At 48.4% G+C, this 23631-nt stretch overlaps 1 protein-coding gene across 3 annotated transcripts in view; it reads right to left on the bottom strand.

Moving 5' to 3' along the window:
* PDE10A (phosphodiesterase 10A) overlaps nucleotides 1-23631 on the bottom strand; it is a 1126451-nt gene that overhangs the window by 8730 nt on the left and 1094090 nt on the right. The window lies entirely within an intron of this gene.

Raw genomic sequence — 23631 nt, 5'->3', positions numbered from 1 at the left:
CAGATAAGATAATGCGCTCAACAACTGAGAATTGTGGCCTAAAAATGAAAATCAGTCTGCCAGCTTACAATTGAAATAAGTGTATATTTTACAGCCAAATACCAGAGTTAATCTTTCCAATAGAACCATTTTCGTTATATAGTAATAAAAAACATATGGTTTAATAAGTCACAAGCACATGTTATCCATAGCAAATGAAATTTTCTACAAAGGTATTAAACATGTATGTGTTACCATCTTGCGGACACATCTGTGCATTCTGTTAAACATGGTTTGATTTCCTCCAAAGAATTCAAAGAGGCCCAGCTAAAGTATTTCATGTATACTTGGTAATCACAAACTGTCTCATCACCAGAACCTCTTCAAAGGATTATAAATTCATCTACCATTTCACAAACCAAAACTGAAAATGGTGAAGTTTAAGAATTCCCTTGCAAGTGCCTAAAATAGATTTCCATCTGTCCGAAGGACTAGAAGATTTTGACTTTTAGATGCAACAACTGTTCTTGCACAGGTAGTTCTTTTAAAGTAAGACGGCATTTGAAATTCAAATATCTTATTGTCCTTGGGACAGACAGATCCATTTGTAAGTGCTTGAAAGTAAATTCTTATTTAAAGTTGTCAATCTTAAGGCCTCGAAATCCTGAGAATTGTATGCTAAACATGCATCAAAGCCTTGTCTGTACAAATAATTAGAGTAAACATCCTACTATTCTCCTTTCAACTGAAAGCCATGGAGAAGAAATTATTTGCTTTCTATTACAGATGCAATAGGTATTGGCTCAACGTATAGATGGATGCAACAATGTTCCTATAGACATTACAAAATGGTTGATCTTGCAAACTGGTAGACACATAACATTAATAAACATTGTTATCTACCACCCCTGTCAAGTACCTTTTTTATACTTACCCTGTAAATGCAGATTCATGGTGTTTCAATCTATAAACTAATTTCACCAGAGTGAAAAGGGGCACACATTCCTAATAGAGAGGGTTTTGATAGGGTACATATGAATGTGTATTAATTTTTCCATTAATTTGAGGGTTAGGCATGTTTCAGGCCTTTGATGGCTATAGCGTGGTTTCGTACTAAATTAATGTCTTGGGAGTTCATTCAGTTAAAAATTGCACTGCTTGTGGGAGTAGATCTAAAACATGAATATATTAACAAGAATATCATATCAGATATTACTTCGCAAGGTGGCCAATACCCTTGGACAGGACAGCAGTAGATGACTGCATTCTAGTTCTCAACACTGCCGTGCCTGTGATTGACATGAGCAGTAATAGGGTTTGGCCGCTCTGTTGGCTTATCTGGCAATAATGTGTTTCTTCAGAAATATGGTGGCACCTTAACAAATAGAAAGGTAGCCCACAGGAATCAAGGGTGCGGGAGTTGCAGCCTGCAGGAGCAGCACGCTGTCCACAGCGAGTCGGCTCTACCCAAGCCACGTCCACCACCTGCTTAAAAACTCTAATCTGGGAGTTCCAAGATGGCCGCCTGTTGAACGGGACGCATGTCCCCTGAGCTCCATGTTCGCAAGACCCTTGTGCCAAAAGCTGCAGTAAAAGGCAAAGTTACCTCATCCTGCAGAGCTCCGAAGCGACCTTTTAACTAAGGGTGAAAGAAAATTCCCTGGTGCGACCCAGGCGCTCCGTCTGCCCGCGCGAGATGGGCGGTTGGTGTGCGCGCCAAAGAGCGGTAAGCGCAGAGGCAGTCTCACTCGAGCCATGCTTGCGCCGTTCAGCCTGTCCCAGCAGCAGAGGGACGGTGTCCAACGGCCAGCGGTGCAGCCCTCAGATCCCCTGCCGAGCGGATAAGCACAGCAGAGACCCTCATAGAGAGGGTGGACCAGTGGCTGAGATCAGCGAAGGCCTGAGGTCAACGTACCGGAGTACGATCCGCTTGCACATACGACAGTGGGCGTCGAGTGCCAGCACCCCAAGTTGGACAACCCAGTGGGCTGCGGCACCCCATCGGCGGCGTATGGCCCTGCCCAAAGAGCAAACTTGAAAGGCCCAACCAACCAGCGACGGTGTCCCGGCCGTGGCGGGGGGCCGTGAGCTAAAGAGACGGACCCCCCCCCCCAAAAAAAGGAGTCACGGATGAATCGGCCCAGTTGGTGCGCACCCAGTCCGGTTGGAGGACCAGTCCCCCTGCACCTAGATCGGAGGGATCAGAAAGGGGGTGCTGGGGGAAACGAAGCAGAGCAGGCACGGAGGTCGGCTCCGCCCACCCGACACACTGCCCCCCCGCACGCTATCTCCGGCGCGTGTCACAGCCCGTAGCAGAGAGCCACAACCATCCGACAAACAAAGGGGAAGATGCGTGCCCCCATCAGGAGCCCACACGAGGAGCACAGCTTCAGCAGGAGCAACGAACATCAGGGCTGAAAGGTAGGAGCCCCCCCGCCTCCTCCCCTGGCACATACTTGGCCAGGGGTCTCTGCTCCGAGCTATCTTCAGGGGCTATTCACGGGGTGGCGCATAGAGACACGGTTGGCACCCCCTCTGTGCCAGGCGGGCCCCCATGGAACAGGGTGAAGGTATCCAGGGCCACAATAAAGAGTATCACTAAAGCCTGCAGCACTGATCCCAGGACAGATCCCAAGCTCTTGTGGCCTCTCACACCTAGAGCTGCACCGCTATCCACCGGAGACCCATAGGGGAACACCCGGCCCTACCTTGAAAGATCAGTGGAAGGGGCTTGGGGTCCTACTGATTTGCGACACCCAACTGGAGTTAGAAGCAAACACACTTCCACCAGCAACGCATAAGACTTGACGCCCAGGAATACATTGGCCACGGGGGGCTCCAACTGGAGGTCTGGAGGTAAGAGCCCCCTTGTCATACTCGCCCCCACTACAATCCTACCGGAGGGAGTGCACTTTTGGGTCCCCGTAGACAGACAAACCGTCCTCATCCCCACAAACTGTCAGCTTGCATAACTGCTATCGCATCAACGGTGCCCGCCTCGTGGGGGGCCACTCGCAAGAAGGATACCAGTGGTCAGTCTAGATGCCTGGTGCCAGGACGAAAAGTGCAGCCCCCAGAGTGAAAGGTTCCCCCAAAAATCAAGAAAATCAACTGGCCAAGTGCTGGGGTCGAAAGCAGCCACAGGAGTCAAACCCATCACTCTCGCCACAGTACTCAGAGATAGCGGGAGCTACACCTCCACGCACAATGGGATCTGTTGACTTGCTCAAAAGGCATGGAGTCAAGAATGATGAACGCATTTCAGGCCCAAATCGGACAGTTGCGGGAAGACCTAAAGGCCTCTTTACAAGAAGTCCATAAAGAGGTTAACGAGCTGGGAGATAGGGTGGACACAGTGGAAAGCGGTCTCTCCAACCTAACGGAAGAATCCAAACAGACCAGCCAGCTGCTGGACCAAATAGCTGTGGCTATGAACAACCTCAAACTACAAGCTGATGACCTTGACAACATGTCACGACGGTCCAATATCAGAATTAAGGGCTTAGCCGAATCGGTCCCGGACAGGGATCTATGGGACACATTACAGCAGACCTTCAGCAACATGCTACTTGACACCATGCCTGAAACAATAGGGTTCGACCGGATTCATCGTGTTGGGCCCCAAAGGTCAGACCCAGGTGCACGCCCCAGGGATGTACTGGTGCACTTACTTCCTATGCTATGAAAGAAAGGATTCTAAAAGCGGCCAGATCCACTACCGACCTGACGGTCAACGGGAGCCCGATCCAATTGTTCCAACCCTTCACAAGCAGCGCCTGATGAGTTCAGTGACGGGGGCCCTACAGGAAAAACAAATTCCTTATAGCTGGTCATATCCATTTGGCCTAACATTTAGCTGGGAAGGAAGGCAGAGAAGAATTAGCACTTGCGAGGAGGGCCTCACGCTGTTGGATCTGGAGGGGGACCAGAATCGCGAAGAAAATGGCCAGTTCGAAAACGCCCAGCCCACAGGGGCCAACCCATGGCAATGGTCCACAACACGAAGGGACAGGTCTGGGAGAGAACCGAAACTTAGGGGCCCGCAAAACATTCCTTCACAGCAAGATGCTTAACGATGATAGCCCATGACACTCTTCATAACCCTGTAGAAGAAGACTACAATCGCATCCTGAAGGGAACGTATATACTTTACTTTTTACATTTGTAATGCGCACAATGAGCCCGTAGGCATGATGGCGCGGACACAAACAAAACAAATACATAAAAGGTACATATTGTGGGTAGAGAAAAAGGCCAGAGGGAAAGCGGATAGAATGATATAACAGTGACAGCTGTTTCTCCATCACACAGCATATCTGACATTCATCATTAACACCATAGTTATTTTATAAGGTGCACTAATCAGATATCTACCCAAGTACTATGCCATTTAGAGAATCAGATTGCAATTTCGAGGCCCCTTTGGGCAGGTATTTACAGCATCTGAGAAAAGAAGGTAAGGTGCTAGCCCCACAACCCTCTAAAATACAATCACTGTTGGGTTGTGTTAGGAAAGATTTCATATTGTAGGTAATTTTCCTTCCATGTGGCAACCCCCAAACTTTTTGCTGCTGTTTTACACCCTGATCTAGACTTTGCCAGAGAAGCGCAGCCTTCCGCTGCACTCCTCTGGGCTTTCGCTCCATTCTTACGGGGAAACTGACATGCCCTTAAAACAGTCAGTACCGGGAAACGTTGTTTTCCGTAGTTCTTTTCTCATGTTGCAGCTTTCGCGCAACATGGCACAAGAGGGCACTGTAAGTTAAATTACGGCACTCTTGGGTCTCTAGTCATTCTACAGGCCCTAGAAACTCTCGATGGATTTATAAAGAACTGTGCAAGTATGTCACGGACGGGACTGGTGGCAGCGATCGTTTGTGTTTTGAACTCCCTTTTGCCCTGTTAACCGCGCTTATTGCGTTTGGCCAAAATGGGTGGCCTGGCTTCCAAAATGGCCAGACCACGAGGTTCTTTGTCCTGTCCGCTGACCGTCTTGCCTCTTCACCTTCCCCAGGACGAGCCGACCCGGGGCCATCCTTATTTGGGCATGTACTTTCCCGCGAAACACAGATGCTTTCATGGGCTTCTACAGACCTGTTGTGAGCCTCCAGGATGTGGGCTGGGATGTCTGGTCCCAATACACATGCTGGGTGCCAGAGAGTCTAGAGTGTCTTGAATGCCTGGGACCACTGTGGTCCGTGATAGGTCCACGTATGGTGTGAATGTTTTGTGAGCAGATCTCCCATTGGGCCCTCTCCATTTTGGCACGAAGGGAACCCTGGATAAGAGGAGGCTGGAAACACCACTACCATGTCGATCTCCTGAGTTCTCACGAACGAAGGATAAAGGAGCCAAGTATCCTGCAACCAAGAAGCTGAGTCGAGGAATTGCTGGTGACCACCTGAAGGTTTGTCACCCTGCACTGCTGTCGTCCTGTGAGACCCCTCTGCCTCTGATCGAAACGAGAAGGCCTGTACTGGCGCTTCGACCCTTTAGAATAGTGGGAACAACTATTCTCGGCATCTTCACCAAATCCTGTACGTAAGCCCTCGGAAGCGTCCCTGGGCCATCCAGTGGACTGACCAGCCTACACAGGAACCTTGCTCTGTCACTGCCGTCTGTTTTACTGCTAATCCTGTGTTCTCGGCACTCTCACGCGATTCGTACACTTGGCATTCCCAGGTCTGAAGTGAGACGTGTGCTTTGGGACCGGAATACCTAGGTTGCCAAGTTGCCCTGCTGTGGTAACAAACCTGTGCGTGTTTGCTGCATTTTGGGACACCCTCGACCCTGACTCCTGCTGTCGCGGAATCTACACGGCGTCGAGACATCCTGCTGATCGCATCTTAACCTGCCAGTACCGAAACGGAGAAGCCTAGGTCTGCCTGCAATCGGGGACCGGTGAGTAGTCAATACCCTAACCGGTCACCCTCCCGCAGGAGCCTGTGGTTCTCCACCGCTGTCGTAAACAGCAACCCATTTCCGCACTCGCGCCCTGCTTCTGCCCACAAGTGGAGGCCGCGCTTGAGTACCAGGGAACTGTTCATCATCGTTTTGTTCAACTCTCTGAACTGCCTGCTCTCCCTGAAGACTCTCTCCTTTGCCCTTTTACTGCGTGTGCAGGTACTTTTGAGCACAAGGCTCCACTCTTCGTAGGGCTCGGACTTCCTTCTAGTTAGGTGGCCTCTGATGTCGAACTGGGTCTAACGATTACTTGCACTGCCTGTTTTCCTCCCCATCTAGGTGGTCTGCATATTTCGTGCTTCTAACTCTTTAGACCCCTTGGTCTTGTATATATATTGTATTGCTTGTGATGTGTTGGTTTATTGGAGTTTTACTGTGATTCTTTACTATGGTCGATGTTACAAAGGCCTTGTAATAAATTTGTCTATATTTTTAATATAACACCTGTCTGGAGTAGTTTGTAAGCATCCTTGCTTTGTGTGCTCATTGCGGGCTTTCAGTCACCCTCACCCCTAGTCTTGACCGCCGCCATCACTACCCTGATTGGTCTGGCTTGTCCAGAGGTTACCCTGTTCCAAGAAACTAGGTTGCCCTTCTGAACCTCTGCCCCTCTAGGACAGAGTTCAGAAATAAATCTCAACAGGTTGCGACCACCAGTCGCTCAGATCTATCCTACAAATGATGATTAGGTCCAGGCGTCTAACCACCCCTGGGCCTGTTCTCTGACGCAGCCAGGCTAAGACCTTGTTACGCAGGGCTTCTTTGGACTCTTTTCCTTCACTTTTTCGGATGTTAGTTATTATAAAATTTCTTTGATCCATTGCAAATGTGTTTGAGTTCTTTATTTTACACCTAAAGGCTTGCCGAAGCAGAGTTAGGGGAAGCCAACCTTGGAATCCAATCCGAGTCACGGCTCTCACAGATCTCTCGGAACCGATGCACTGTTCAGTGACCCCACACCGCAAGTTGTTAGAGGGGTGGGATTCCAGGAAATCCCGGTCACAGTGGTCACAAGGGGGGGAAAGAAGGGGGTTCGGGTGCAAGGTGAGGGAGGGAGACAGAGGGAGTAGGGAAGGTATCAGAGGTTCAAAGTGTGGTCGATCGGTCCAGAGTAGGGCAGGGCAGTATGAGGTAGGCGAGGGAGGCAACAGGGAACTCCACAGCACAGCTAGAAGGGCAGGTAACTCCCCCCGCTTGAGAATGGCGGAATCTAACGCAGTTTTCCTGAACACACAGGGACTGAACTCACTGGTAAAATGCTGCAGAGTAATATTGGAAAGGCTAAGAGCAATGCAGGCGTCAATTGGGATCCTACAGGAGACTCACCTCCTCCCGAAAGATGAGAAGAGGATGGCCCATCGCGCTTTTCCTCAGCAATACTATGCATCTAGTGGGTGGAAAAAGAGGGGAGTAGCCATCTTCATACGGCGGGACATAGAAGTTTAAAAACTACGACTCTGCAGGGACAGAGAGGGGTCAAAGGGGCGATAAAGGGCTGCATATACACAATCCTTGCCATTTATGCCCCCAAAGAGCGGCAAGATGTGTTCATGTCAGGTTTACTGGGCCAACTGGGCAGCTGGTGCGAGGGCCAACTGATAGTAGGAGGAGACTTTAATTGTGTTATGGACCCAGTGTTAGATAAGACTCTTCCCCCCCACAAGGGCTGACCAGACAAGTAGGCAGGCACTGGGGCGCTTCTTTAGGGAACTGGGGGGGGCATAGAAACTTGGCGATTCTTTCATGAAGAGGATAAAGAGTACACTCATTACTCTTCTGTCCACCTAGGCTATTCAAGAATAGACATGATCCTGGTCTCGGCTACCCTAATCCCCCAAATAACGAAGGTAGTATTTGGGGTGGAATATTGTTCAGACCACGTGCCGGTACTGGTGGGGGTGGAATGGGGGGCAGTAGGGCGTAAGCAAAATCCACCCTGGAAACTGAATGATCTACTCCTGAAAGATATAGCACTAAGAGCCCACATGGAGAGCTCCATTAATTATTTCAAAGAGAATGATAAAGGAGAAACCGGCTGAGGTGTAGTTTGGGATGCGGGAAAGCGGTGATCAGGGGTCAGTTCATATCTCAAGCGGCAGCATATTACAGGGACAGAGCCCTGGTAACAACAGCTGGAAAAGGAGGTGAAGGAAGCTGAAACCCAACATAAGATCCGACAATCAAGGAAGTCCCCCTGGGAGCTCAGGAAGATCAGAGCCCTGCTCGAGAACCACATAGCCGAACAAGTGGCCCTGACACTACTAACGCAAAACAGTCCTACTACACGCATGGGGGCAAGGCAAATAGATTCCTGGCTGCAAAACTGAGAAAACAGAAGGCCCGTAACTATATACCACAACTGAACGACAAGCACGGAAAATCTGCATACAGCAGAGCACGATAAAATGGAAATAATTATGTAATTCCACAAGGATCTCTTAAGTTGCGAGAACCTTGACCGAGAGCTACAACTATCCTATATTTGCTCTACCCCCCTGCCTCAGATTTCGTCACAGGATAGGTTGAATCTAGGGGGCCCAATCACTGCTCAGGAGGTCAGCGACGCCATTTCAGCACTGCCGACAACGAAAGCCCCCGGTCCCGATTGCCTTGGAAATTGCTATTACAAAACATTTCATACGCAACTACTGGCCCGCTAACGAGGCTCTTCAACACAATCAGAGAAGAGGAGCGGGTAACACCCGACATGGGGCGGTCCACGACCATACTGCCTATGAAACCAGGGAAAGCCCCCCACTACTGCTCCAGCTACCGCCCCATCACATTGCTGAACACTGATGCGAAAACATATGCAAACATTTTAGCAAATAGACTGATGAAGGTCCTTCCGAGCATAATTCATGACGATCAAGTGGGATTCATCACAGGCCGGCACACCCACGACAATGTGAGAAGAGCAATAGACGTAATAGATGCTGGGAGGCGAATGCAACAAGCGGTTGCTTTTGCCGCCGTGGACGCAAGACGGGCCTTTGACAGCATGGATTGGCGATATCTGGAATTGGTGCTGGAGGGCTTCGGATGTGGTCCAGAGTTCACTGAGATGGTGCTAGCTAACCACCAAATCCCGTTGACAAGTTTTACACTTAATGGACAACGCTCCGAGTATGTAAAGATACGAAGAGGTATGCGACAGGGGTGCTCCCTCTCCCCCTTGATCTTCGCAATGGCTATGGAACTGTGTGCCACATGCTTCAGACAAGATGCAGAGATCAGGGGAGTGAAGTCCGGCCAGGAGACCCATAAAATTGCACTAGACGCAAAGACATTATGCTCTTCATGAGAGACCCGGAAGTAATGATGCCTTGAGCTATGTCACAATTACAGGAATTCAGAGAGGTCTCAGGGTTCGCCATTAACTTTTCCAAATCTAAGGCTATGAACATCACAGAGAAGAAGGAAGTGATCGAGAAACTGGAGAAGAATTTTCCGGTGCCCTGGGTGGAGGAATCACTGGAATATCTGGGGATTCGCCTAACGAGTGATCTAAACAAGCTATACACGACAAATATAACCCACCTATGGAAACAGCTGCAGGAAGATATGCTCAAATGGGAAACCCAGGAACTGTCATGGTTCCCTCAAATCACAGCAGTAAAAATGACCATTCTCCCCCGTCTTCTCTACGTGGTGGGAGCCATTCCGGTGACTATTCCCCTGGCCAAGACCAAAGAGCTGCAGAACGCAATTTTCAAGTTTATATGGCAAGGGAAGAAACCAAGGATCCAGAAACGCATTCCCAAGGTGGACGGATACATACTGGCAGCGCAGCTGGCTCCTATGCTAAGGTGGGCAAGCCCCGAAAACCACATAGGCTGGTGTCGAATCGAGCAGTCGGCCACGTCATTTCCTCTAAAAGCTCTGTTAAGCCTGAAAACTTGAGTCGGGAGAAGGGTTGAGCTCTCTTGGACTGACCAAATGGTCACTGCTTAACTGGGATAAAGCCCGGAATAGGAAGGGTATCCCACGAGGCCTCGACCCCTGCACATTGCTCATGCACAACCCAGACTACTCGCCGGGCCTCCAAAAGAAGTTCTGGGAGGGTTGGTCAGGTGCCGACACATTGACCCTGCGGACTCATACAGCAATAGATATACACAAATTAGGCACTGGATAACCCACCCAACAGTGAATCAGGCAGGCACAAGGACGCCGTCAGGTCTTGAACTGACCCTACAGCAGGGACAGGCAATGAAGGTAGTGACCAGACTCTATAGATTACTTTCAGGGGCACAGCCGGAGGACATTCTCTCATATAGAGCAAACTGGGAAAGGGACATGGAAGAATCCCTAACCAAGGCGGAATGGATTACAATCTAGGCAAGGGCATGAGGAACCTCCAGATGCACTACGATAAAAGAATAAGCATATAAATGATGCCTCAGATGGTATTTGCCCTTACAGGATACATAAAATCCACAAGTCCTACTCGCCTAACTGCTGGAGAAAGTGCGACGAGAGGGGGGACTTATTCCACATGTGGTGGACATGTCCCAAAGCGGTCACATTTAGGAAGGAAATACTAGGCCACATTAAAGACATCACAGGTGTGGAGTTGCCGATGACCCCAAAAACAATCCTGTTAGGAGGGCCGTTAGAAGGAGTATATACGCAATGTCAGGGGCCAAGGCCACCTTAATCACTCACCTGTTATCGTCAGCGAGAATGACCCTTGCGCAGAATTGGAAGAACGAATCAGGTCTGTTGTCTGCCAGGTGGTGGGTCAAGATTTGGGGAGTGATGGCCATGGAGAAGGTATGCGCCCTCAATATCGGGAAATAGCTAAGGTTCCTGGCAATATGGTCACCCTTTCATGACCTGGTGAAGGACAGAAGCCCAATTCCTCAAGCCACGCCTACTTAGGAACACATGTCATATGAACCTCTCTACACGATGGAAACCCAGACTCAATTGTCTACGAAGGACCTTACGCAGCTGGAACTCTGTATCCCAAAAGTTGGAGTTCAAATGTTGGGGATAGGAGGTATGGGGTGGGATGAGGGGTAAACCTGAAAACACTCGAAGGCCAGAAAACGATCTCCGTCCCGGGAATGCATGCTCCATATAGCACCTCGTTTGGCAATAATGGCCAGTTCTCTGAAAACATATCTATGCTCGGTTTTTGTATGCCTTCTATTAATAAATAAAGATGTTTAAAAAAAAAAGAAACCTCTAGTCTTCCCCCGTGAGGTCTGAAGCCAGCAGGTGATCAAGGACATAGGAGTTGTAGCTGACAGCGAGTTTGAGCATGCTGGCGTGTGCCCCCCTCCCCTGGGCTTCTGAGTTTGGAAACACTCCCCAATTCAAGGAAAGTGCGCGAAGCTGATCGTGCCTCCCGTTTTGCCTCCCTGACACATTGGCGACGACCAGATAAGAAAACAAGAAGTGCATACCCGTAAGGGGTAACATCTGGAAAAATGATTAACAATATCCCTCTTTGCTGAAAGAGGAGGTCTTATAGTTGTATGAAATGTGCATTGGCTGTTGGGGAAAAGAGAAAATATGGAGCCTTGGACTAAGCGTGCTGCCTCAGCTGTTGGGTGTGCCTCCCTAGCCCATACGTCCCTTGGAGGTGCATATAGATCCTAAAAGGCAGCGACATTCTTGCCGGGAGCTGGAATTGGCTATTGGCTATTATAGGCCACACAACTAAGTCTTCCTGCGAGATCATCAACTTAAGCCTGATCAGAGAGAGCGCATAATGCACCGAAGCTGGGAAGAGGCACACCCAGTGAGGGCGCAAGGCGTGTAGAGGGGAGTGCCATGGATTAAGACTCCTCCTTGGTAAAAGGAGGAACCATACAAAAACAATAAGGGCATTGGAAGGCGGGAGCACTGGATTAAGCAAGCCCCACCAGGTCGTTGGTTCCGTCTCCCTAACCAACTTCTCCTAAGCAAGTGTACAGAGTCTTAAAGTCCCAATACAAATAATTCCCATATGGAGCTGGACATAGATTGTGATTTGGTCCCTTGGTTCTCGATTTGAATTTTATTGCATTCAGCACTTTTAAATACTGATGTATTGATGTATTGATATATTGTTTTTACTAAGCCAGACTGTGTATCCCGAGCTATTGCACGTCCATTGCTCGCTTATTATCTGTAAAAGGTACACCATCCAATTATTTTGGAGAGATGAGAAAACGCAAAGCAGCACAGTCCATTTTGCTGAAGGGGGGTAGCAAGAGGGTATTTAAATTATTTGAACCAATTAGGGACGTCAACACATTCATAACAGAAATAAAAGACCTATTGCATGATATCAAAGGTCCAAGTGGTAAGAACATAGATGTCAACTACTAGAAGACATGCAGCCTCTCAAAATTGTCTATCAGTAATAGAAGACAGTGAGACAGTGAAATCCTGCCAGAAAGCATAGCACCAGTTTTAAAACCCAAACACACACTGTGGGGCATTCTGGGAAGCAAAAAGACTCCATGGATGCTTATGAGATGGGCAATTCGAAGGGCAGAAAGGGGGAGAAACTATGCGCTCATAACTTTTGTACATGCTAATATCGGGGCTCAGGTTATTGAATTACGCACAAACGATGAGAACTTATTAATCATAACCAGCCCAACCAGCTTATCAGACTGTGCAAATAATCAAGCCCAACAGAAAGAGGTGGTGGGGGGAGGGAGCCCAAACGAACGTTAAAGAGGGGGAGGGCAAAATTGAAATTCTGATCGCCACATCGAATAGGTACCCGGCCTTGGAGGATGAGTTGCCCTCAGCTAGCAATACTAAAACAAAAAGGGAGCACTGTAGCTGTAGGAACAATTGGCAGCATAACTAGAGCAACACAAGGAGTAACCGCCCACAAGGATAATAGTAGAGGCAACAGTATAGGCACCCAAACAAAATAGCACTCTGGAGGTGGGGCCGGGGAAGAGTCCATTAGAAATACTATGGGATGGTTTACAATTGACGAAAACCATGTTTGGGACTCTGAAAAAGGTCATCAATGAGCAGTTCAAACACTTTGGTACCAACCTGCCATGTATCAAGGAGAGGCTGTTAAGAACATTCCCATATAAGGACGCTTGTAGCCCGACAGGCAATAGGACTAATAGTGATCCAACGACAGTACTAACATCTAAAGTTGCGCCAGCCAAAGTATGGGCGCCTGATCATGGGCCAATTTTGGGAACACAAACCAATGAAGGGCATAATGCATCCAATCAGTAGTCCAGGGAACATATAAAGGAGCAGAGAACCCCCTTCCCCCTCGGGTGGAAATAGGCGAGCACCCAGCCATGTGGATAGAGAGCACATGGTGACAAACCCACCACCTAAACACACAAACATATGCAGTCATGGGGTAACAGCACTCAATACAACCCCTGTAGGGAATAGGATGACGGGAGGGTCAATATTTGATCTGTGCGGGGACCCATTTAAACACCAAACACTATCCCACTCTGTGAGGGCATGGCAGATCTATCCATCTGTCACATTACAGAATGTGGGAAAAACTGCAAGTGGGCCCGATAAAACACAGGAGTCCCTTATAAACAAGTGTATTTATTATTTTAGACATACTAGAGGGTGCATGGCTATTATTAGAAGGGACGGAGCATGCCCAATTCTGATGAGGACATGATCTTGGTCCGATTAAAAAGTGACTGGCTGATAGAAGCCCTACTGTCCATAGAACTACAGACATACCCTGCTACAGGGTTGAGAATCTCGATTAGGCCAACGGCCAATGTCCACCATACGAACGCCCAAAATGTCAATCCCAACCACTGTGGAAACAGACCTGTAGCAAGGGGCCCAAACAGAGAAGCGATTGCCAACAGCCAGGTGTATACCGACCTGGATGCAGTAGATTGACAAACCCCTACCACTGGAGCAACAGCCCAAAGAGAGGAGCCAGATTAATCTCCTGGAACATAGCTGGCCTCAGAAACACCTGATAGACCCAGACTGGCGTAGCTTCGTTCAGGGAAATGAAGTGGTATTCTTCCAGGAAATACGGGAATAAGGTTTGCTCAAATTTCAAGGATATGAGGCTTACCAGGTGCCGGCCACAAAGGGGCCCAAAGGGTAGGCCGGCAATATGGATCAGTACTACCCTCGACTGGCAAATCTTGTCACGCTCACCTGATTCCCACGGAGGCGCAGGTCTGGCTTCGAGTGCTGATGCTTCTTCTATGGTGAAGCGCAGGACTCTGAAGATGGACTCACTGGCTCGCAGGAATATTCCCCTGTGCGTGAAAAGGGAGTATTACCTACTGACGGAATAATGCTCAAGCCTCCCACTCCCTTCCAACCCTCCACGATACCCTTCCTCGATTCCCCGTGAAGTCTCACCTTAGGGTCTTGAAGGATGAGTTCTCCATCCTGCTTCTGATGCAGGGGCGCGTTGAAACCCAGTTACTTCACTGGATTGAGGTTTGATGGGAGTTCAAATAAGCTTGACTATTCAGGTAAGGCGCTGTAAGAGTTCTGTAGCAAGTTCAAAAGTTCAAGCTTAATAATAATGTTCATTGTCTTATTGCAGCAAGCGCTAACGCTTATGTCTTTTTCCCCTTAGGGGCCGGGGTTCGGAATGCCGGAGATATAGCGCCGACCCGAAGTGAAACGTGCAGTTCCAGTAAATGACAGGTAAGTTCTGGATGAGCGTTCGGGTAATGTCTTTGCATTCGCTCATTCAATGCCTTTGTCTTTTTTCCCCATAGGGGCCGGGGTCCGGAATGCCAGGAAGCGGCAGGACCCGAAATGGAATGGGAATGACCCAACAGGTAAGTCTTAGAAGGAAACTGAGCTTTTCCTATTCCCTTCCTTCTCTCACCTTGTGTTCTTGTCTTTTTCTCTCTAGGCTCTGGGAAGTGGCTGCGGATCCGGATGATCGCTGCTGAAGATGGAGGTGCCCAGGAAAGGTGAGTGAAATGCAGCGCTGCAGCGATCGAAGCGAAATGCTTTTAAAATGATGTCTTCCCTTTCAGGATCGTCGGTGTGAAGTCTCCGTGGTGCAGCTTTAGCAGGTAAGGTCTTCTTTCTAGCCGATTCTCTCTTAGCAGGTGACCCAGGATGCTGACAGGCGTGGCTGAAGTCCAGATGCAGGAGCTGACACGGTGAGCGTCCAGCTGCGAGGAGCAGAACAACGCGAAGCGTGAGTTGCTGATCGGACGTGGTTTAAATAGCTTCGGAAGAAGTTCCAGGTATGTATCCTTCCACCGATCAGGTATGTATCCTTCCCCGACCACACCCAGGGGAAAGTAGTTCCACAGGTAAAGTAGTTCCGTTCAGGCCTCAAGTGGGCCTGGATGTAGCAGCATGGTCTGCATCAGGTAAGTGCACCTTAAAACACTTGAACACATGTCTAGCTTTATGAGCCTGGCGCCTAAGGCGCCAGGGCAGGGGTCCAACATGAGCCTGGCGCCTAATGCGCCAGGACTGTGTCCAAAGGGCCCCAGCTTGGGCCCGCTGGCACTTCCCTGGGGGAAATGATGCCTGCCTCTGGGGTTGCTGGGTCGGACCTGGCTCCTTGGAGGTAGGCATCATGACAGTACCCCCCCTCAAGGCCCCTCCCAAGGTTGTTCCCTCCGGGGGTTTTGGCTTGTTCGGAAATCTCCGGTGGAACCTTTGTATTAATCGAGGTGCGTGAACATGGTTACTAGGCTCCCACGATCTCTCCTGAGGTCCATATCCCTTCCAGTCAACAAGATAGAAGAGTTTGGACTTTAACACCTTGGAGTCTAAAATGTCTTTAACTTCGAATTCTAATTCCCCTTCAATTTGAACTGGGTCTGGAGGCTTGGACAGTCGGGTCCCTGGTTGTACTGGCTTCAAAAGTGATGCATGAAAAACTGGATGAATACGCATGTTAGGCGGTAAATCCAGTTTAAAGGCCACGGGATTAATTATAGCCTTGATGGGATAAGGTCCTATGAATCTGGGATTGAAGGTCCGCGGGCCCTCGAGGGGTAAATGTTTCGTTGCTAGCCATACCTGATCTCCTACTTGGTAAGGAGGAGATTTACTGCGGTGCAAATCAGCGTTTTCTTTATACTTTTTCTTGGCTTGCTGTAAATGAGTTGCAGCTTCTTTGAAAGCTCGGGTTATTGTGGAATGCAGATTTACTGCGGGCATTTCCAGGGTCAGAGGTGGATCTAGATCAGAGGTCCGAGGATGGTGACCATACAAAGTATAAAAAGGAGTTTGTCCGGTTCCAGAATGCACTGAATTGTTGTATGCATATTCTGCGATCCAAAGGATTTCTTTCCAATTTAACTCGGATTGGTGTAACATGCACCGAAGATATTGCTCGAGAGTCTGATTGGTTCTCTCGGTTTGTCCGTCGGTCTGGGGGTGGTGGCTGGTGGATAGCCGCACATCTATTTGTGCTAGTTAGCAACACTTCTTCCAAAAATGGGAGATAAATTGACTTCCACGATCCGAGACTAATATGGAAGGGAAACCATGTATGCAAACTATATTCTCCAGAAATTCCTTGGCCAAGGTGGAAGCTGAAGGCAAACCTTTTAAAGGGATAAAGTGGGCCATTTTGGAGAATAGATCCACAATTACAAGGATAGTGTTGTAACCAGCACAAGGAGGCAGGTCAGTTATAAAGTCCATTGACAAGGTGTGCCATGGTACCAGTGGAATATCCAAGGGTTGAAGTTGGCCGGCTGGCCTTTTCTTTTGACCCTTGTTTTGGGCGCAAATTCCGCAAGACAATACAAAAGACTTTATGTCTTTTCTCCAAAAAGGCCACCAGAAGTGGCGTTTGATTTTTTCCTCCGTTTTAGTGATACCAGGGTGTCCTTCCATTAATGATTCGTGATGATGGGCAATAACAAGTTCTTGCAATTAGAAACAACCGCTCCTGGAAGTAGGGTAAGTCTTCCTTAACGGTGTAATGAGGACCCTTTTGACTCCATTCCAGTAAGGCTGAAGAGTGTAGAAGTTGTTTTACTTGCGTTTGGATGTCCTCAATAGTTTGCAATGAAGTTAGGCCTAAGATTATTTGTTCAGGTATGATTGGCACAGGTTCTAAACTCGAATTGGGTTCTTCCATGCCAATCCGGGATAAGGCGTCCGCTTTACCATTCTTGCAGCCAGGGCGATAGGTAATTACAAAATCAAATTCCGCAAAGAATAGAGCCCATCGGAGTTGTCGTGAAGATTGAGCCTTGGCCGTCTTTAAATACTGTAAATTTCTGTGGTCCGTAATTACGGTGATGGTGTGTCTTGCCCCGAGAAGGTAGTGACGCCAAGCCTTGAAAGCAGATTTAATAGCCAGTAACTCTTTGTCGGTAATTGCGTAGTTGATTTCAGGAGGAGAACATTTCCTGGACCAAAAGGCCACAGGGTGTAGTTGGTTAGTTTCTGGGTCTCTTTGCGACAGGACAGCTCCCATGGCCGAACTGGATGCGTCGGTTTCCACAATGTAAGGGAGATCTGGGTGCGGGTGCTTCAATATAGGTGCAGAGGTGAATTTGGTTTTCAGGTCCTGAAAGGCTTGTTCGGCCTCAAGAGTCCATTCAAAGTGTTTGTTTTTCTTTAGGAGAGCTGTGATGGGTTGGACTGTTCGGGAAAATTCCGGGATGAATCTTCGATAGAAATTGGCGAAGCCGAGCATGCTCTGAACTCCCTTCACCGAGCTAGGAGATGGCCATTTCAGGATGGCGTCCACCTTTCGCGAGTCCATTCGGACTCCTTGAGGTGTCAGGATGAATCCGAGAAACTCCACTTCTGTGGTATGAAAAACGCATTTTTCGAGCTTTGCAAATAGTCTGTGCTGGCGCAATTTCTCAAGAACTTTCTGTGATCGGATTCTGAAGAAGAGTACACCAGGATGTCGTCAATATAAACAATGACACAGATGTCGATAAGTTCCCGAAGAACATCATTCATAAAGTACTGAAAGGTGGCAGGTGCATTGCACAAACCGAAGGGCATCACCTGATATTCGAAGAGCCCAAATTTGGTGCGGAATGCAGTCTTCCATTCGTCGCCTTCTTTTATACGCACCAGGTGATAAGCTCCTCAGAGATCTAACTTGGTGTACACACAAGCGTCTTTAACCTGGTCGATAAGCTCAGGGATCAGGGGCAGAGGATAACGATTCTTAATTGTTATTTGATTTAGGGCGCGATAGTCTATACATGTTCTAAGGTCGCCCTCTTTTTTCGGCACGAAGAACAGAGCTGAGGAGACAGGAGACTTGGACGGGCGTATAAAACCATTGGCTAGGTACTGATCTAAATACTGACGCAAATGTAGGTTCTCAGGTTCCGTAAGAGCATAAATCCTACTACAAGGTAGTTGAGCATTGGGTACCAGATCGATTTGGCAATCATAAGACCGATGGGGAGGTAACGTGTTAGCCTGTTCCTTCTGAAAAACGTCTTGGAATTCTTGGTATTCTGACGGTAGCTGTACAGGGGTGGAAGTTGCTGAGGCTAGACCCATAACTGGATTTCTTGGGTAACAAGTTGGTTCACAATCAGGAAAACTTATCTTCTTTGCTCGCCAGTCAATTCTGGGATTATGTGTTTCTAACCAAGGAATTCCAAGAATTACTTGAAATTGTGGGGCCTTGATCACATCAAACACGATTGCTTCCCGATGTCCATCCTGACCCACCAGTGTCATTTGAACAGTGGAATGCGTTAAAGGCCCTGAGGCTATTTCGGTTCCATCTACTGTAGTAATGACATCTTGGGTTACTTTCGGGCGGAGAGGGAGCTTAATCCTGGAAGCCAATTCACGGTCTATGTAATTTCCAATAGCTCCACTGTCGATGTATGCTTTTATAGCATGCAACAGCTGAGGCTGTTTTGGGACCACGAGCACCATTGGCATGACAAAATGCGAGGTCAAAGAGTTTGTTTTCAAGCTCGGCAAGCGGACCCCTACGCTTGTCGGGCTAGGTCGTTTCCCGAATCAGGTGTCAATAAATCGTTATCAGTGGCTCCAACCACCTTCTTAGGTGGTTTAACCGGACAATTTCGGAGAAAGTGACCGGAAGTCCCGCAATACAGGCAAAGTTGCATTTGCCGCCTTCTCTCTCGTTCCTTCTGTGTTAATGGTCCTTTAACACCGCCGATTTGCATAGGTTCGGATACGTCGGTACTCTTGGAGTTAGCGTGGGTTTTGATCGGTACTCGGGTTTCGTACTTGAACCGATCTGCTTTTCTATTTTGAAGTCTGTGATCAAGTTGAACCACCAAGTCTATGTAGTCTGCGCAGACCTGGGGTGGATCTACTATCTGAGCTAGAACATCCTTAAGCTCTCCGCACAGGCCTCGATGAAACAATGTGATCCTTTTGTTTTCTGGCCATCCAGTTTCCACAACCAGTCTATTAAAGGTGGCAACGTAGGACAGAAGATCCTGATTACCTTGTCGTAAGGATAGCAGTTTGTTATCAGGGGCCTGTCCTTGAGAGTGTCGAGCAAACAATCTTTCCATGCTGGCCTGAAACCCTGAAAATTCTGGAGAATGGGATCATCCTGATTTACCAATGGAATAGACCAATCGGCAGCACTGCCACTGAGGTAAGATAGTATTAAAGGCTACCTTGGGCTGGTCGTTAGGGAAGGCCCCGGGTCTGCATAGAAAGTGTAAACGACATTGGTTCATAAAGACGGCATATTTCTTGGGATCCCCCACAAAACGTTCAGGCGGGGCCAAAGGCATGTGTCCAGGTAGATTGATTTGTACTGGGTTATTCAAACCCATTGATGTGGAAGTATCTCCGGAATTAGGTAAAGGAGTGTGCCCTGCCTGGGCCTGCAATAACCTTTTGGCCAGGTCATCTGTTCTTTCCTTGGATAGGATCCGTTCTCTTTTGAGAGCGTTAGTCTCCTGGCGGGCTGAGTGCACTTCTGCCCGTAATTCCCCCAATAGCTGGGCCAGCTGATCTGTCTCGGAAGTCTCCATAGCGCCCGGGTGGGAAATTGTGGGTAGGCTTCGCGTTCTGTCACGCTCACCTGATTCCCACGGAGGCGCAGGTCTGGCTTCGAGTGCTGATGCTTCTTCTATGGTGAAGCGCAGGACTCATGGCTCGCAGGAATATTCCCCTGTGCGTGAAAAGGGAGTATTACCTACTGACGGAATAATGCTCAAGCCTCCCACTCCCTTCCAACCCTCCACGATACCCTTCCTCGATTCCCCGTGAAGTCTCACCTTAGGGTCTGGAAGGATGAGTTCTCCATCCTGCTTCTGATGCAGGGGCGCGTTGAAACCCAGTTACTTCACTGGATTGAGGTTTGATGGGAGTTCAAATAAGCTTGACTATTCAGGTGAGGCGCTGTAAGAGTTCTGTAGCAAGTTCAAAAGTTCCAGCTTAATAATAAGGTTCATTGTCTTATTGCAGCAAGCGCCAACGCTTATGTCTTTTTCCCCTTAGGGGCCGGGGTTCAGAATGCCGGAGATATGGCGCCGACCCGAAGTGAAACGTGCAGTTCCAGTAAATGACAGGTAAGTTCTGGATGAGCGTTCGGGTAATGTCTTTGCATTCGCTCATTCAATGTCTTTGTCTTTTTTCCTCATAGGGGCCGGGGTCCAGAATGCCAGGAAGCGGCAGGACCCGAAATGAAATGGGAATGACCCAACAGGTAAGTCTTAGAAGGAAACTGAGCTTTTCCTATTCCCTTCCTTCTCTCACCTTGTGTTCTTGTCTTTTTCTCTCTAGGCTCTGGGAAGTGGCTGCGGATCCGGATGATCGCTGCTGAAGATGAGGTGCCCAGGAAAGGTGAGTGAAATGCAGCGCTGCAGCGATCGAAGCGAAATGCTTTTAAAATGATGTCTGTCCTTTCAGGATCGTCGGTGTGAAGTCTCCGTGATGCAGCTTTAGCAGGTAAGGTCTTCTTTCTCCCCGATTCTCTCTTAGCAGGTGACCCAGGATGCTGACAGGCGTGGCTGAAGTCCAGATGCAGGAGCTGACACAGTGAGCGTCCAGCTGCGAGGAGCAGAACAACGCGAAGCGTGAGTTGCTGATCGGGCGTGGTTTAAATAGCTTTGGAAGAAGTTCCAGGTATGTATCCTTCCACCGATCAGGTATGTATCCTTCCCCGACCACACCCAGGGGAAAGTAGTTCCACAGGTAAAGTAGTTCCGTTCAGGCCTCAAGTGGGCCTGGATGTAGCAGCATGGTCTGCATCATGTAAGTGCACCTTAAAACACTTGAACACATGTCTAGCTTTATGAGCCTGGCGCCTAAGGCGCCAGGACAGGGGTCCAACATGAGCCTGGCGCCTAATGCGCCAGGACTGTGTCCAAAGGGCCCCAGCTTGGGCCCACTGGCACTTCCGTGGGGGAAATGATGCCTGCCTCTGGGGTTGCTGGGTCAGACCTGGCTCCTTGGAGGTAGGCATCATGACAAATCTCTAATATTGATACTGGCCCCCCCCGATGAACAGTACTTGGTCCTTAGTTCACCGGATGCCCAACCTAGCTCTATCCTCAATGTATATAAATTGGGTCACAAAAACCATGAACCACATGACCGAATTGGCAAGGAACCTTGTTGAATCAAGAGTCATATGAGGGCTTGGAACATTGAACCATATTAGCTGGTGACCTGAATCTGCAAATTGAGCCCCATCTGGATTTTGATGGGGCTTGGGATGATTATGATGAGGCATGGGACATTCCCCCCTTGGACTCATCAATGCTTGCTAGGGTCCATCCGCAGGCCCTTGGCTGTGCTGCTACTTTCCTTGGCATGGGCCTAAGGGCTTGCAATGGGTGTTTTGGAAAGGATCAGCTGACAAAACCCACTTACCAAGGAACCAATAGCACTACGCACATATATTATATATCCTCTTATCCATGAAATTGTGTGCTAACACAAAGGACTTCGAGGTAAGTGATCACAAGCCACTGTGCCTAAAATTGATCAACTTCGGCAAATGCGAGAGCAACCACCGAAGTAATCCTAGCTACCCCGTCCAAATCCAGGGGCAATCCAAACAGAAAATTAAATGGCTCGACCTTGATCTTGACTTATTGAAACCAAATATCTCCCTGATTTGGAGCAACGCCTACTAATTAATTCTAGTAATGTAGATATGCATGTTGCATATGATAATTCGTTCCGTTCCATACAACCCTTTGTGACTAACCCCAGCAAGAATATAAAGAAGTGCTCTATAAAACATAATATTATTTCAATGATGATGATTGCAAGATAGCGAAGCTTGACATCTTGAACTGCTTAAAAAACATCAGGCCCCAGATGGAATGGAATTGAGGTGCCTCAGGGCAAAGTATAAATCCTTGATAAAGAGCAAAAAAGATAATGATGTCCGTCAGGAATGGGATAATATGCAGACAGTTTGGGAATATTTCCAAGTTTTGGAAAATAGTTAGTGGGAACAAAGAAGGATGTGGCAATGATGTAGCCGTTAATATAAGCCCTTGTACCTGGAGACCACTTTTCCAGAACCTTCATGGACATTAAGTGCAATCAGGTACCCAAGGTCCTGCAATGCTGGACTGGAATAGAGTAAACCCCCAGTTCCAATCCAACTTGAACTAGCGTAGATGCACAATGCGATCTCCTCCCAGAAGTGGGAGAAAGGCCCCCCTGACTGAACCTTGTACTGATTGGCCTAGTCAAGGATGAACCAACTATATGGGCACTGGTTTTATGGCACCTGTTTAATCCTGGCAAAACACGACAATCCCAATCTAAAAAATAGGAAGGAGGGAGTATCCAGGGAACTTCAAGCTGATCTCCTTATTGGATGGAGTGGGGAAAATATTTTCCAGAGTCATCTATGAGGACCCCCAGGAGTGGGAGATTCAGGAAAATGTGGTAGACCACCTTCAGGCAGGGTTTAGTCCCAAAATAAGTACCATGGACCAGGCATTTAGTTTACACTTGGTCATGCAGAAATATACGGTCATGAGAAACCTGAAGGTATAACCGCGTTCATCGATCTCAGAACCGCCTTGGAGTGTCACGAGAGTTGCTGTGGTCAATATTGATAAAGAGGGGGGCACCAGTGGATCTCTAACAGCGAATCAGTGTGCTGGGGGTTGGGAGGGCGAGTTAACGGAACCATTCGAGGTGACTAGGGGGGGATGCAAGGATGTGTCCTCGCCCCTCTATTGTTCTTATTATATATTGATGAAATAATACATCATGTGATATCAAAATGCTTGGACCAACCGAAACTAGGCCAGAGAGCCGTTCCAATGCTCCTTTTCGCAGATGATGCTGTTCTCTCATCTACATCTGCGAGGGGGCGTGCAATCACTCTTGAAGCTTTTGTGGAGAAATGCTCGGAGCTATACTTCGAGATTAACACAGGCAAAACAAAATCACTTGTTTTTCACCCAAAATTAAAAATGTTTACGAAACTCAATTTGAATATCAACAGATACCCCCCTTGAGCATGTGCAATGTTACTATTACCCAGGGATAAGATTTAATGACCAGGGTAGTTGGACATCGCAGTTGCTCACATCCGGTGTAACACTGGAAAAATATGGGGGAGTAATAAGGAGGTTTTTCTTTGCCCATGGTCCGGGTGCTATTTCCCCAGCCCTCACAATGTATGTAGCCCAGGCCAAATCTGCAGCCCCGTATGGGGCAGAGATTTGGGGCCATTCGACCAGCTATAAACTGGGGTTGGCCAAAAGAGCTTTCTTGAAAAGGCTACTCGGGTTACCACCAACGTGTCCAGGCAGCCCAGTCTAC

Source organism: Ambystoma mexicanum, chromosome 4q (assembly GCF_040938575.1).
Source record: "Ambystoma mexicanum isolate Mex_15411 chromosome 4q, UKY_AmexF1_1, whole genome shotgun sequence".
Taxonomy (NCBI): Eukaryota; Metazoa; Chordata; class Amphibia; order Caudata; family Ambystomatidae; genus Ambystoma; species Ambystoma mexicanum.
This window is presented reverse-complemented; position numbering and strand designations above follow the sequence as displayed.